The following is a 16,998-nucleotide window of genomic DNA, read 5'->3' as shown; positions in this document are numbered from 1 at the left end:
TATTGTCTGGTGAAAGTTATAGAGAATGTACCTTTAACTCATTATGAAAAACTTTTGCTGAAATATAAGGCAATGTGTTTCCTTATAGAGAGAAACAAGGCTCACTATATAGCTCTGACTGTCCTGAAACTCACTCTGTAGACAGGCTGGCCTCAAAAGCACAGAGAGTCACCCACGTCTGCATCCGAAGTGCTGGGATTAAAGACATGCACCATTACGCCCTTCTAAGATAACCATTCCGTATATGTTGTGCTTGACTACTTTTGCAATTCAGCAGTTAAGTGCATAGAAACTATATAGATGCAAAGCTATAACTATTTATTCTCTACTTCTTTTCTGTGTTAGGCAGGCCAGCAATGTCCTTTAGGAACTACTTTGAATCTAATAATTGTAGTTTTCTTACATGTTGCTAAGCAGATTTATGGGAGCACATGAATGTAATTAATTAGTATTTTTGGCCACAATTGGTATAACCTGGATTGGAGACCCACATACCACTGGATTTTCTATTATGAATGGGATAAGAGCCAAAAATCTGAGAGTTTCTAAAAGCATTTCTCATTCTCTGGCTCTATAAAGCTTTTCTTTTCTCTTTTTTCTTTGTCTTTTTTCTTTCTTTTTCCTTTTTCTTGTTCTTTTTTAAATTTTGAGTATTGAAAATCGCCTATCATTGTCTATTCTTCCTACTGCTAGGTTTAAAGGCTTAAGGAAGTAAGCATTCTCTCAACCTGTCTCCAAGAACATCTTACAATCTCCCAAATAATCTCTTTAGAGTCTAAAAGCATTGTTGTCATGAAATTGTTCACAAATCTAATTGCCCTTTTGTTTAGTGTTTATGCCAATGCTTAATGTTACATGTGGACCTCTTATACTGGACCTTTGGAGAAGCATAACTTGAAAACTCCAATAACTGAGATACTCATGATGGAATGTATTTGTATTTGACTTCTTTGGGTGAGAAATGAAACTGAGGATTAAATAATAAAAAGTGCACATTTCAAATTGTGAATATTTCAAAATGCTTCAAATTATGACGTTAATTTTACTGTTTCAAATTTTATCACAGAAAGTGGGATGGGAGAAATTCAAGTAGAAAAACCTGAATATGAATAAAATTATAAGACACCTGAGAGGATGAACTTTCCTTACATTTGCTTCGGAGTCACAAAGGTGACTCAAACAAGTGTCCTTTCTATCCATTGCCCCATGGCACTGGGTACATATGGAACAGAAGCTAGTTTCTATTTCCCGAATCCTGTGTTCTATTTCTGTGCCTATGAGAAAAGAGACCACAAAGTTGAAAATGAGCAAGCAAGAGTGTATGTGAGGGCTTAGAGGGAGGAAAGGGAAGAGGGGAATGATGTAATCATATTACAATTTAAAAAAATAAACTCAAAAATGTTTTTAAGAATAAAAAAACAATTTTGAGAGTGAGCTTAATTTGGAGAGTTTAGCTTAGTATGATAAACACTTATTAAGCTCACAATTCTAAAGATAGTCTTTGGAATCAATCATTTCCTCATTATTAATCAGCATTTTGCTAAAATAAGTCTATTAATGAAAACTGTTAAATTCTCAGTTTTTCTTTTTATCCTGATTTTTTGTGTCAGGATTTAGACTGAAGTATAAACCTAAGGTATTTTCCCACTCTGTGATAACTATCACTCCTGGCTGTATACATATACAGGAAGGTCTAAGGCAGCATGTAACAGAGATATATATGCATCTGTAATGGCCATGTGTGAACCCCCCCCCCAAACAAGACTACCAAGGAGCCAACTTCTGATGTAAGAGCAAAAGCTTTTGTTTATTCCCAGCCTAGGCAGGGACCTCCTGGCACCACTTTACAGTAGGTGAAAAGAGGGAAGGTCCCGAGCACTCATTTTAAGGGGTTTGTATAAGAAAGGTTTACATGCAGAATGTTACATATCTTGGGACTGGACCAGGCGGGCTAGGGGTGAAGTAGTTCTTTGAAGTTACTGGTTGAACTACAAGCATAAGGTTACTAATGGCTAACAGGATTCAGGGTATCTATAGAGACATAAATTTTTACTCCCTATGTCCTGCTTTCGCTGAACCCAGGGTAGATACATTCAGATTTATTGTTCCAGTCCTACTCTCCCCTGAGTTCAACTTCTGGTCAGTTGAGCCTATTACTTCCCATATCTTGTTTTTCCTAGTCCAGGATACATAGATTTATTGTCCCAGCCTTATCTTCCCATAAGTTCAACTGGTCAGTTCAAAAACTGCTGGTCAGCAAATAACTTTAGATGAAGAGGGGGAAGGGGAAGGAACATCTCAAAGTGGCTACTAATATTTCCCTTTCACATCCATGTTTATTACTACACTATTACAAAGCCTAAGAAATGCAAACATCACAGATGTCCAATGATAGATTAATGCATGAAGGGAATTTGGTGGTATATATAAAGGAGTTTTTCAGCTATGAACAAAAATGAAATCATGACATTTACATGAAAATGGATCAAGCTGGAGATCTGTATGTTAAGGAAATTAAGTCAAACTGAAAAGAATAAATACCATGTTTTCTCTCAAATGCAGAATATATATTATTTAAACTGTGTGTGTGTGTGTGTGTGTGTGTGTGTGTGTGTGTGTGTGTGTGTATCACAATAGAAAGGGGACTTAGACATCTTAAGTTGGGAGAGGCAGGGTAGATGTAAACAAGAAGGTGATAGAATACCTGTGACATGATAGTAGAAAAGGAATTGAAGACCCTGATATTAAACCACACACCTATGAACATATAAATTTTGACAAAGAAGCCAAAAGTGTACAATGGAAAAAAGAAAGCATCTTCAGCAAATGGTGCTGGCATAACTGGATATCAACATGTAGAAGACTGCAAATAGATCCATATCTGTCGCTGTGCACAAAACTTAAGTCCAAGTGGATCAAGGACCTCAACATAAATCCAGCTACTCTGAACCTGCTAGAAGAGAAAGTAGGAAGTAGTCTTGAACACATTGGCATAGGAGATCACTTTCTAAATATAACACCAGTAGCACAGACACTGAGAGAAACAATCAATTAATGAAACTCTTGAAACTGAGAAGCCTTTGTAGAGCAAAGGATATGGTCAACAAGGCAAAGCGACAGTCTACAGAATGGGAAGAGATCTTCACCAACCGCACATCTGACAGAGGACTGATATCCAGAATATTTAAGGAACTCAAGAAGTTAGACATCAAAACGACCAACAGTCCAGTTAAGAAATGGGCTACAGAACTAAACAGAGAATTCTCAAAAGAGGAAACTCAAATGGCTGAAAGACATTTAAGGAATTGCTCAACATCCCTAATCATCAGGGAAATGCAAATCAAAACAACTCTGTGATACCACCTCACTTATGCCTGTCAGAATGGTTTAGATCAAAAACACCGAAGACACTTTATGCTGGAGAGTATGTGAAACTAGGGGAACTCTCCTCAACTGCTGGTGGGAATGCAAGCTTGTACAACCACTTTGGAAATCAATATGGCGCTTTCTTAGAAAATTAGGAATCAATCTCCCCCAAGATCCAGCTATACCACTCCTGGGCATATACCCAAGAAATGCTCAATCATACCACAAGAGCACTTGCTCAGCTATGTTTATATCAGCATTGTTTGTAATAGCCAAAACCTGGAAACAACCTAGATGCCCTTCAACTGAAGAATGGATAAATAAATTGTGGCACATATACATAATGGAATACTACTCAGCAGAGAAAAACAATGACATCATGAGGTTTGCAGGCAAATGGATGGATCTAGAAAAAATCATCCTGAGTGAGGTAACCCAGACTCAGAAAGACAAATATGGTATGTACTCACTCATAGGAGGATACTAGATGTGGAACAAGGATGACTGGACTGCTACTCACATCACCAGGGAGGCTACCTGGAAAACAGGACCCCAAGAAAGACATGGGGATTGCCCAATGATGGAGAAATGGCTGAGATCTACATGAACAACCTGACATGAGTGGGAGTAATGAAGGGCAAGGGTCGAGGGAAAGAGAGCCTGTGGGAACGGGAGATCTCAGCTGGATCAAGAACAGAGGGGGAGAACAAGGAATAGGAGACCATGGTAAATGAAGACCACATGAGAAAAGGAAGAAACAAAGTGCTAGAGAGGCCCACAGAAATCCACAAAGATATCCCACAATAGATTGCTGGCAATGGTCGAGAGACAGCCGGAACCGACCTACTCTGGTGATGGGATAGCCATACCCCCTAATAGTCATGCCAGAAACCCCATCCAACAACTGAGGGATCTCGATGCAGAGATCCACGGCTAGGCCCCTGGTGGAGCTCTGGGAGTCTAATTAGCGAGAAAGAGGAGGGTTTATATGAGCGAGGATTGTTGAGACCAAGAAAAGGCACAGGGACAAATAGCCAAACAAATGGAAACACATGAACTATGAACCAAAGGCTGAGGGGCCCCCAACTGGATCAGGCCCTCTGAATAGGTGAGACAGTTCATTGGCTTGATCTGTTTGGGAGGCATCTAGGCAGTGGTATGGGTTCCTGTGCTCATTGCATGAATTGGCTGTTTGAAATCTAGGGCTTATGCAGGGACACTTGGCTCAGTCCGGGAGGAGGGAACTGGACCTGCCTGGACTGAGTCTACCAGGTTGATCTCAGTCCTCGGGGGAGGCTTTACCCTGGAGGAGGTGGGAATGGGGGTGTGCTGGGGGGAAGGGGAGGGGGGCAGGAGAGAGGAGAACAAGGGAATCCATGGCTGATATGTAGAACTGAATGGTATTGTAAAATAAATAAAAGGAAAAAAAGAAGAAAAAAAAACGAAAAGAAAAGGACTGTTCAAAATTCGAAATGAGATCAGCAAGAGGGGACTAGGTTGGATAGAAAAGGGATATAACGGGGCAGAATGAATAAAAACAAACCATAATAACAGAGAGAGAGAGAGAGAGAGAGAGAGAGAGAGAGAGAGAGAGAGAGAGAGAGAGAGAAAATTCATAAGAGTTTTATTAAGGGATGAGACAAAAATGGGGTATGATGAGGATTAAAATTCATTATTTATATGCAAGAAACTATCAAATAGTCAAAATAAATAAATGAGAAGTGTTGTAATCAAAGCCATGACCTTGTATGTTAACTTAAATTTTCGAATAGAAAAATAATAAGGAAAATGTATGTCTCTAATGCCTATGACCCTTGTGCATTATAATTAAGCCATGAACAGTTAAGGGTTTAGTTCTTGTTAACAGTGGTGAGAGTAACACCTTATGTATAAACTTCACTGAAAATTGAAGCTGTTTTGAGGACCCTGTTTAAATAAAGGTCATATTTAGCTCTGTAATCAAGAACTTGCAAAAGTATTTCTCCTTTTTTCTCTTGTCCCTGTACAGTTTTCTGTCACTTACACAGTATGTTCAACGTTACAATTAAAAGCAGGAAAAATAATAGTCAACATAAGATCTAACATTATTATCCTCTGTTTGAAGCCACACTTTCCAAATTACCAGCTTTAATTGATCGTTCTTAATAGGGCTCTTGTGACTCTCAGCAACCAGTGCGTTCATGGAAAATCCCCCACAGAGCTCCTATTACCAATTTACTGATTGATTCTGTGAACTATTCTTTAGTATGTATGCTCTGAGCTGGAAAGCTCACACCAGTCATGGAACAACTTTCCCTTCTATTCTATATTTGAATGATATAGCAACAAAACTTGAGGATGAAGAAATGCTCAGTGGTTAAGAGTACTTGCTGCCCTTGCAAAGGAGTAGAATTTGGTTCCTAATGCCCATGTTGGGGAGTTCACAACTGCTGTAACTCAGTTTGAACTCTTTGGACATCTGAAGCTTTCTTCTAGTCTCTGTATGCACCCACACATGTACACATACACATATTCAGACAAACACACACACACACACACAACACACACACACACACACACACACACGATCCCAGAAGTTTGTGCTTATAAACTTACATGCATATATATTCTGTCTGCCAAGGAGAACCATTTCTCTCTTAATAGGCACCCATGGTACATACTAAGGTCACTGGCCTGAAAACCAACTCTCAAATTTCCAAACTGATCCAGCTCACAGTACTTCTCACCCTACCCTGCAGATACCAATTTTTCTTTATAACTCAGGTGGATTTTCCCTGCTCCCTCTCTTCTCTCTGCTCCTGAGAGGGATAGCCTTGGCCCTTGTCAAGCTGCCTTCCCCTCTCTGCCCTAGAGAAGTAGCCATGGCTACTTTGGACCTCCCCCAAAGCTCTCTGGCTATTCTCTCTCTCTCATATCTATACTAAAAGCCCTCTTCCCATCTATGGAGCAATTTAGTGGCTTCTCTGCATCCTTGCTTACAATGATATGGTGTCTCTTCACAGCATTAACAGTGACAAAATGTGTCGCATTCTGTCCTCCAATTTGTGAATCCCCTGCCCCAGTCTTCTGAATGCTGGGACTGTAGGCATGTGTCTTAAATACTAGCTCATAGCTGACATAGAATATAAGCTTGTTACTTCATGGGTTATTCAAGAAGCTTCACTCTTTGCTTAAATTTTTGTTCTAACGCAAACAATAATTGGTCTAGCCTTTATTGTTTGCTCCCAGGGTCCGCGGAAGAGTCTAACAACCAGCTGAGGATTCTAATCTGAGGGATATTCAGTGAATCTAAGCACACTGAGTTCTTTAGTCCATTCATTTTATTATTCTATGGCGAGTCTATCTACACAGTTTCTTTTCTGCTCTCTTACTTAGCTCCTCTCAGTCCCTCCTGCTCTTAGTCCCTCCTGCTCTCAGTCCCTTCTGCTGTTCTCTCATCATTCTACCTACTTCTTTTCATCTCCATCCTCATCTTTTTTCTTCTCCATCCATCCTCCCAGTGCTCTCAGAGAACCAGTATATATATACCCAAATGGTAATTCTTTGGTAAACAATGTAAGGCTTGAAGTTTTCAGTGTTGCAGAGAGAGGCAATAAGGATCCACACATAAAGCAGTAATTGTCAGCTTCCAATTACAACCCAAAAGGGGAGTGACTAAAGGAGAGTTCTCTGGTAGGGTCAACTAAAGGCTAAGATCAATTAGGGAATGTATGTGCTCAAACTATAATCTAGAAATGGCTAGGTAAAATGTTAGCGGTCAGTAAGTCACAAGAAAGTAAACTGTCCTTGGCACCGCTTTTCCCGCTCTTCTCAGCTGCAGCTGCTTTCTGATAGGGAGAGGGACATATTTTAGGTGGCTAAGCAACCTATGTCAGAGCATGTAGTATTTGGTTAGTAAAAGCACTTTCACTCAGAGTTATTGCTGAGGAGAAAATCTAGGAATAGCACCTGGCTGAGGAGGAATAAAAACTTAATTTGCACAAGAAAGAAGCTTAGCACCTATTGCCTGCCTGGCCTGGAGGCAATCTCCTTGGGTCAGTGGGAAGTAACTGCCTTAACTCAGTAGGTAGCAAATGGCTAAAACCTCATCCCAGGAATGTGAGCAGTAAATCTCTTAAATTAGGGTTTTGTGTAAATAACCTGGGATGAAGGTAAGGGGCTGAGGATTTAATTGTTAGTGGTTTTTTTCTCTATCTGTGAGTGAGATGAGCTAATGTTTATCTATGTGCAGTTTTGTCCTTAGAAAAAGGTATCTTTGCTAAAATACTTTTGTCTGGAGAATGGCCCTGGCTAGATGTATGTTAATGAAAAATAAATGCAGCTGGGGACAGTTGTCCAATTACCTCAAATGTATAGGGAAAGTTGTGCCCAAGATTGAAATGTAATCATGAGATTACATGTACACGTAACATGGAGATGCATGGTAAATGGGGAGAATCATAGCTGTTATTGCATAAGAAGTTTACAACGGACAGCCAGTTGATTCAAAATGCAGTAATTCCATAATGCCTTGTGTGATGGTTTCCTCTAACAGAACCCTTAGTTCTGATAGGTTGGCTTTATGAACTCTAGTTGTCACTGCTGTATACTCCATGGACTTTTGCTACTAGTGGCTCTCAATGTTGTTCACAAAATTCCTGTGAAGAAATATTTTTCTCCAAGCTTACAATTTTAGGAGGTAGGGACATTGGAAGGAAATTAGGTCTTGGAGACAGAGCCCTTGTATGTATGCTCGGGGCCCTAATAAAAGAAAACCTGGAGATGGCTCTTGCCTCTTTTGTCATGTATGGACACAGAGGTTGTAAGATGGAATGGGAATTCAGAATGTGCCCTCACAAAAAGCTAATGTTCAAGAACATTTACCTTACAGTTCTAAGTCTTGCAAACAATTATGAATAGATTTCTGTTATTTATAACTCTTCTGAAATATGATACTTTATTAGTCCAATTGTACTAACTCACTCTAACTCATAGGGGTTCCAAGATATTCATTTGGTCTCTGGTCAAACAAATTCAAGGCTGCAGCTGTACGTGTATGCATATGTGCGAGCTCATGTACACACGTACACACACACACACACACACACACACACACACACACACACTATGTTCTTTTTATATAAAATTGTGACTGTATGTTTTTATTAATGCAAAGTAAACAGCTTCATTATATTTTCATGCATATATACAAATATACTTTGTTCTACTTCATTCTTATTCCTCACTGCCTTTCCCTGTCCTCCTTTTCTAGTCCTTTCCCCCCACTAGTTTTCCCTTCTATTTACATGTTATATGCATCCCATTAACCCCCCCCACACACACACACATGCTTAAAATGACTTGCTCCCTTCTCATTGTCCACTCTAGCTTCATGACAACCCCTTCCACATATGAAAAAAAATTGCAAAAGATAGTAGCATATAGGTTTGTTATAACTTGAAACAAAACAATAAAGAGTTAGCAAATCTGAATTATCCATGGTGATTAGGAATGCAGGTACAGGGGGTAGGATTGGATGCCATTGTGTGGGGGAAATAATGTTAATGCTTTCCTCCTTTTCTTGGGAATCACTGATTTCATGACTTCTGAATTTTGTTGAGGTAACTGACAAAGCTCAAGTGCTTTCCAGTCAAACTTAGACACTGCTCTGTGTGGAAATAATGTTCTGAATAAGAGATAACTCATCTAAATTGATTTTTAAGGGAATTTGATGACTCACTTATAGGATCTGAACCTTTAGACTAGTGAAACACTTGTGCAAATTGCGATCAGTTGATGTGCTGTATCTGAAATCACATGATTCTATTATACTCCTAACATCTACTGACACATAAAGAACCTTCTTTCAAGCAATGGTGCAATAGCCCTAATCACACAGATTATGTTCACATAATAAAAGAGCTTTTAGCTACCAGGTAAAGTTGTTATTCCATGTGAAGGTGCATGAATGAGAAGACTCAGAAAGATAAATCCATCCCTATAATATCAATTTATTATTGAAGAAATTAATAAAACTAAGAAAACTGAGTATAATATTGTCCTATATACATATAATTCTGATTTAAAAATGAATATATCAAATATATATTTGTGAATGTATACATGGCGGGGCAATTCCCCACCAATCCCACAGCTCCCCAGAGTTTTCTTGAGTGCAAGCGGTGAGAAATATTAGACAGAAGGATTTAGATTGTGGAGATAAACAGATAGAAAATACAGGATAGCCTCAACAGGGCCTGGAATCTATTCCAATGGGTCCTGACTGTCTCTGCCCCAGGGTATTTATAGAGATGCCAAGAGGTGGAGCAAAAGACCTCCCCCCAGCACAACCAAGTGCAGACCATCTCAGACACCTGCACTCAGGCTCGTGGTCCTAATCATCCTCTCTATCAGATCTGCTGAGTAAAGCCAAGAGAATCTGAAAACGGGTTCCCACAATACATACACCTTATTTTTTAACAACAATATTTTATACTGTCCTTCCTTAAAACATTTGATCCAATTTATAAAAGTTGAGTATTATTCTGACTTACATATAAACCATAAAATTAAAATAGCATGGGTTGTAGATGTAACGAACCGTCTTATTAAATAAGAAACACAGAACCAATGCAAAGAAGCCAAGAGATCAGAGCTAAGAGCATTACCCATCTGCTACAGCTAGCCTCTTCAGCCAAGAGAGACCTACTTCCTGTGTGTTTGTCTTCATATAGACTTTCTGTTCTGCCTTCTCATCGGTTGTAAACCCAACCACATGACCGCCTCATCACTGCATGTCTGTACAGACCTCCAGGTCTTCTATGGTTGGTATTGAGATTAAAGGCATGTGTCTCCAATGCTGGCTGTATCCTTAACCACACAGAGATCTACCTAGCTCTGCCTACCAAGTGCTGGGATTAAAGGCGTGTGCCATGAATGCCCAGCTCCACTATGGCTTACTATTAGCTCTGACCCCCAGGCAACTTTGTTTATTAACATACAAATAAAATCACATTTCAGTACAAATAAAATATCACCATAATGGATGGGTTGTATTTCCCAGATGGCAAAAAATCATGTGTTGAAATCCTCATCCCAGTATCTTGGATTGTATTGTTACTTAGAAATGTGGCTTTGCAGACATAACTAGTTAATACAAGTTTATACCAGGGAAGGTAATAATTACTGGTATCCTTAGTTTTAAAATGCTGAGTGGAGAGATACAGATGTATATACACAATGAAACCATCATGAGAATATGCTGCCACAATGAAAGAGTTTTATAGAAGCAAGGAGAAACACCTAAAACAGATCCTTTCCTAACACTTTTTGAGGGACCATGTGCTGCTATACCTTTATCTCAGATTCTAGCTGCCAGAATTAGATGAGAATGCATTTCTTCTATTTAAGCCACAGCAAACTACTTAGTTACAGCAACTCTAAAAAAATTAATGCATCGCTATTCTTTTAATGTCTTCACCTTTTCTGCTTGAAGTATTGACATGACATTACAAATGGTGTTTTTATCCCATCACTTTATTTCATAAAACAAAGTACCATAGCATTATTTGCATTCAATATTTTCATTTATTTTATGGTAATGTGCTTGGGGTATATTTTAATTAATACTCTAATTAAAAGTATATTTTTATTGTTAGTGAAGAAAGATGACTGAAATTCAATGTAGTCTAGCTTTCCCAAATTTCATCAGCTAACATCTATATACTTCCTTTCAAATAAAATGAGACTGGCATATATTTGTATGTGTGTGCATCTGTTTGTACTGGCTTCTTTCAGTAAAAATGTTTTTGTTTTCAAAATGTTTTTGAAATCTAATTTTCATTGCCATCATTAATCAATGGCCTTCTTCCCTAAAAGTCTTTCTTCTAATAGGATGCAAATTTGATGGCTAAGGATTTAAGACCTTCCCTAATGCAGAATGACTTACTCCTTCTAATTACTACATGTATAGAGACCCTATTTCTAAATCAGGTCACATTTCCAAGTACTAGTGATTATATCTTTGATATTTCTATGGGAGGAGACAAAATTCAAACCACAACAGATGCAAAAAGAAGAAAAAGATTTTAAAGTTAGGGTGACTAAACAAACTGAAAAGATGAGCAAATAAGTGGGCAATGAAAGAAGAGAGAGTTGTGTATTTTAAATTTATCATGTAATTTAAAGTAGAAACACAGATCATATAAGTAACAGGTGGACTTTTTTCTATTTTTTCTTTTTTTTTTCAAATTTTCTTTAGCAGAACCCAGCACACTGAGCCTAGGCAGGTCCAAGCTCCTTCCCACTGCACAAAGGCTGCGCAAGGTATCACACCACAGGCACCGGGTCCCAGAAGCCTGCCAATAGACCAGGGACAGATCCTGATCCCCCTGCCTGGGTGCCCCCCAAACAGTTTGAGCCAAACAACTGTCTTCCATATCCAGAAGGCCTAGTCCAGTCCCATGGGGACTCCACAGCCACCAGTCCACCATTCATGAACTTCCACTAGTGAAGCCAGTCATCTCTGCATCCCATCATGATCTTGACATCCCTCGCCTACAGAATTCCTCCTTTCTCTCATCAATTGGATTCCTGGAGCTCAGCCTGGTGTCTGGCCGTGGATCTCTGCATCTGCCTCTATCAGTCACTGGACAAAGGCTCTATGATGACAGCTAGGTTATTTGCTAGACCGGTCACCAGAGTTGACCAGTTTAGGCACCCTCTGATCAACGTGAGCCAGCAGATCAACGTGAGGTCATCCTTATGGATTCTTGAGAGCCTACCCAGCACCCTGCCTCTTCCTATTCCCATGATGTCCTCATCTATCATGGTATCTTCCTCCCTACCCTCCCACTCTGTCGCTGTTCCAGGTTGACCATACCATTTCCCTATGTTCTCATGCCCCACTCCTATCCACCTGCCAACCCCCCCCCAAACACCCAGTCTGCACATGTAGATCTCATCCACTTCTCCTTCACAGGGTCATCCCTGTGTCCCTCCTAGGGTCTTTCCCTGTTATCTAGCCTCTCTGAAGCTATGTTTTGCATTCTGGCCATCCCTTCACTCATAACTAGCATCCACTTATGAGTGAGTACATACTATGTTTGTCCTTCTGAGTCTGGGTTACCTCACTGAAGACGATATTTTCTAGTTCCATCCATTTCCTTGCAAATTTCATGATATCATTGGTTTTTACTGCTGAGTAGGACTCCATTGTGTATATGTGCCATATTTTCTTTATCCATTCTTCAGTTGAGGGGCATCTAGGTTGTTTCCAGGTTCTGGCTATTACAAATAATGCTGATATGAACATAGTTGAGCATGTGTCCATGTGGAAAGATTGAGCATTCCTTGGGTATATCCCCAAGAGTGTTATAACTGGGTCTTGAGGAAGACTTATTCCCAATTTTCTGAGAAACTGGCATACTGATTTCCAGAGTGGCTGTACAAGTTTGCATTCCGACCAACAGTGGAGGAGTGTTCCCCTTGTTCCACATCCTCTCCAACATAAGCTGTCTTCAGTGTTATTGATCTTAGCCATTCTGACAGGTGTAAGATGGTATCTCAGAGTTGTTTTGATTTGCATTTCCCTGATAACTAAGGATGTTGAGAAATTCTTTAAATGCATTTCAGACATTTGAGATTCTTCTGTTGAGAATTTTCTGTTAAACTCTGTAGCCCATTTTTTAGTTGAATTGTTCAGTATTTTGATATCTAGCTTTTTGAGTTCTTTATATATTTTGGAGATCAGCCCTCTGTCAGATGTGGGGTTGGTTATCTTTTCCCATTTGAGGAGTATTAGTATTAGTTCTTCTTTGAAAATCTGGTAGAATTCTGTGCTGAAACCATCTGGTCCTGGACTTTTATGGTTGGGAGACTTTTAAAGATCGTTTCTATTTCTTTAGGGGTTATTGGTCTATTTAAATAGTTTATCTAGTCTTGATTTAACTTTGGTATGTGGCACCTATCCAGAAAATCGTCCATTTATTTCAGATTTTCCAATTTTGTAGAGCAGAGGTTTTTGAAGTATGACCTGATGATTCTCTGATTTCCTCATTGTCTGTTGTTGTGTCTCCCTTTTCATTTCTGATTTTGTTAATTTGGATTCTCTCTCTCTGTCTTTTGGTTAGTTTGGATAACAGCTTATCTATCTTGTTAATTTTCTCAAAGAACCAACTCTTTGTTTCATTGAGTCTTTGTATTGTTCTCTTTGTTTCTATTTTATTGATTTCAGCCCTCAATTTGATTATTTCCTGGTGTCTGTTTCTCCTGGTTGAGTTTGCTTCTTCTTGTTCTAGAGCTTTCTTTCAGTTGTGCTGTTAAGTCACTAGTGTGAGATTTCTGCAACTTCTTTATGTGGGCATTTAGAACCATGAATTTTCCTCTTAGCACTGCTTTCATAGTGTCCCATATGTTTGGATTTGTTATACATTTGTTTTCATTGAATTCTAGGAAACTTTTAATTTCTTTATTTCCTCCTTGACCCATTGGTGATTCAGTTGAGCATTATTCAGTTTCCATGAGATTGTAGGCTTTCTGTAATTTTTTTTGTTGTTGAAATCTAACTTTAAGCCATGGTGGTCCGATAAGATACAGCAGGTTATTTCATTTTTTTTTTTTTTGTACCTGTTGTGATTTGTTGGTGCCCTTGTATTTGGGGCATAAATATTTAGAATTGAGACTTCATCTTGTTGGATTTTCCCTGTGATAAATATGTAATGTCCTTCCTAATCTCTCCCAGTTGATTTTAGTTTGAAGTCTATTTTATTAGATATTAGGATAGCTACACCAGCTTGCTTCTTAAATCCATTTGATTGACAAATCTTTTCCCAGCCTTTTATTCTGAGGTTGTGTCTGTCTTTGAAGTTGAGGTGTGTTTCTTGTATGCAGCAGATGGATGGATCCTGTTTTCTTATCTATTCTGTTAGTCTTTGTCTTTTTATAGGTGAGTTGAGACCATTGATATTAATGGATATTAATGACCAGTTATTGTTAATTCCTGTTATTTTTTGGTGGTAATGTTGTATGTTTCCCTTCTTTGGTATTTGTTGGTGTGGGACTATCTATTGTCTGTGTTTTCATGGGTGTATCTAACTTCCTTAGGTTGGATTTTTCCTTCAAGTGCTTTCTGTAGGGCTGAATTCTGGTTTTATCATGAAATATTTTGTTTACTCTGTCTATGTTAATTGAGAGTTTTACTGGGTATAATAGTCTGGGTTGGCATCCATGGTCTCTTAGTATCTGCATAACGTCTGTCCAGGACCTTCTGGCTTTTAGAGTCTCCATTGAGAAGTCAGGTGCTATTCTTTTGGGTCTGCTTTTATATGTTACTTGGCCTTTTTCCTTTGCAGCTCTTAATATTTTTTTCTTTATTTTGTATGTTTAGTGGTTTGATTATTATGTGGCAAAGGGACATTTTTTTTGATCCAGTCTATTTGGTATGCTGTAACCTTCTTTTATTTTTATAGGCATTTCCTTCTTTAGGTTGGGAAAGTTTTCTTCTGCGATTTTTTTGAATATATTTTCTGTGCCTTTGAGTTGGTATTCTTCTCCTTCTGTCCCTATTAGTCTTAGGTTTGGTCTTTTCATGGTGTCCCAAATTTCCTGGACATTTTGGGTCATGACTTTGTTGGCTTTAGTGTTTTCTTTGACTGATGAATCTATTTCCTCTACCTTATCTTCAACACCAGAGATCTGCTCTTCCAGCCAGGTGGTGGTGGCACATGCCTTTAATCCCAGCACTCGGGAGGCAGAGGCAGGCCGATCTCTGTGAGTTCGAGGCCAGCCTGGTCTTCAAAGTGAGTTCCAGGAAAGGCGCAAAGCTATACAGAGAAACCCTCTCTTGAAAAACCAAAAAGAAAGAAAGAGATCCGCCCTTCCATCTCTTGCATTCTGTTGGTTATACTTGCATTCATAGTTCCTGTTCATTTACTCAGATTTTCCACTTCCAGCATTACCTCAGTTTGTGTCTTCTTTATTGTCTCCATTTCAGTTTTGAAATCTTGAACTGTTCCCTCAGTTGTTTAATTGCTTTCTCTTGGCTTTCAAGGGATTTACTGATTTCTTCCCATTTTTTGTTTGACTTTTCTTCGGTTTCTTTTCCTTGGATTTTTCATTTCCTATTTTAAGATTTCTAATATCTTCTTAAAGTCATTTTTATGGTAGATATCTTCTGTTTCTTCTGTGGTGGGATGTTCAGGTCTTGCTGATTTAGGTTCTGATGGAGCCATATTGGTTTTTATGTTGTTGACTGTATTTTTGCACTGGCGTCTACCCATCTCTTTCTCCTCTTGGTACAAACTGTGTGTCTGTGTCTGAGGGAGCCTCTCTTGGTCTGATTGATACTCTTGATCCAGTGGGAGCTCTTGGTCTAGTCGGTGCTCATGAATTCTTTGTCTCAGAGAGCAACTCTTAGTTCAACTGGCGCTAGTTGTCTCTGTCTCAGGTTGTAGCTGCAGTCTTAGTGCATGGTAGATGGTGGTAGTCTGACCTGTCTGCAGGAGGTCTGCCTGCCAACTGGCCTGAAACTGGGATTCTTAGTCTAATTGGGTGATAGTGGGCTCTGTCTTAGGGAACAGTTGCAGTCTCTGAGGGTGGGTGGGATTTGGGGGAGGTGGGGTTTGGGTTACAGGGTCTTTAGGGGGATGGTGGTAGTCTGACCTATGTGCAGGAAGTTTGCCTGCCAACTGGCCTGAAACTGTAACTGCAATGCATGGTGGTATAGGGGCACAGGGTTGTGCACCTGGGCCCAAAGCCTAGGGGCTGGGGTGTTCGGGTATGAGGATAAAGACTCACCTCTTAGTCGAGTAGGGTGCTGGCAAGCTCTGTCTCAGGGAACAGTTGCAGTCTACAAGCGTGGGTCAGATTTGGGGGAGGTGGGGCTTGTGTTACAGGTAGTCTGAACAGGTGGACTTTTCACATGACAACATTAGGAGACCCATCCCTGGTGGACTGTATTAGTGGATAGTGGGTGTGTATATATGTATACACACACACACACACACACACACACACACACACACATACACACACACACACATGTCAGCCACACTGTGCTCTTAGGAATGATATTTAAAATTCCATTGCCAAGTGAGCCTAACCCCATGATTCTTCCTTTGAATATTTTAAAGTTTGTAAGCATCCTATTGGTTTAACCATTTTGTACATTTTCTCTCTTTATTTAATTTTGGGTTTATTTTGTTGTTTGTTTGTTTTGTTTTGTTCTTTTTGAAATAGGATCTCACTATGCAGTTTATATAGAACTCACTATATAAATCAAGCTGCCTTGAATTCACAGAGATCCACCTGCCTCTGCCTTCCAAATACAGGGATTAAAGATGTACCTCATGATTCCTGGCTCATGTCTGTTTAACCAAGTGGTACAGGTGTTTCGCCCACCTAGTTCCTACCTTTTTTTCAGAGAGGAGGCTTCATTTGTGCTTATGCATTTGCCAAATAGCCCCAGAGAAATGTATGCTATTCCTCACTGAAGTGCCATTTAGATTTTTTTCTTAAAATATGACTAAATCTATACCACCATTAATAGTTTTCATGAGATTATCTACAGGTACAGGATACCAAAGGCAAGGAAATACTTATATTCTCAATTATATTGAAAATATAGCCCTAAATTGTTTTTAAGCATCTGTGGTG

This window comes from Peromyscus leucopus, chromosome X (assembly GCF_004664715.2).
Source record: "Peromyscus leucopus breed LL Stock chromosome X, UCI_PerLeu_2.1, whole genome shotgun sequence".
Taxonomy (NCBI): Eukaryota; Metazoa; Chordata; class Mammalia; order Rodentia; family Cricetidae; genus Peromyscus; species Peromyscus leucopus.
Note: the sequence above shows the minus strand (reverse complement) of the source record.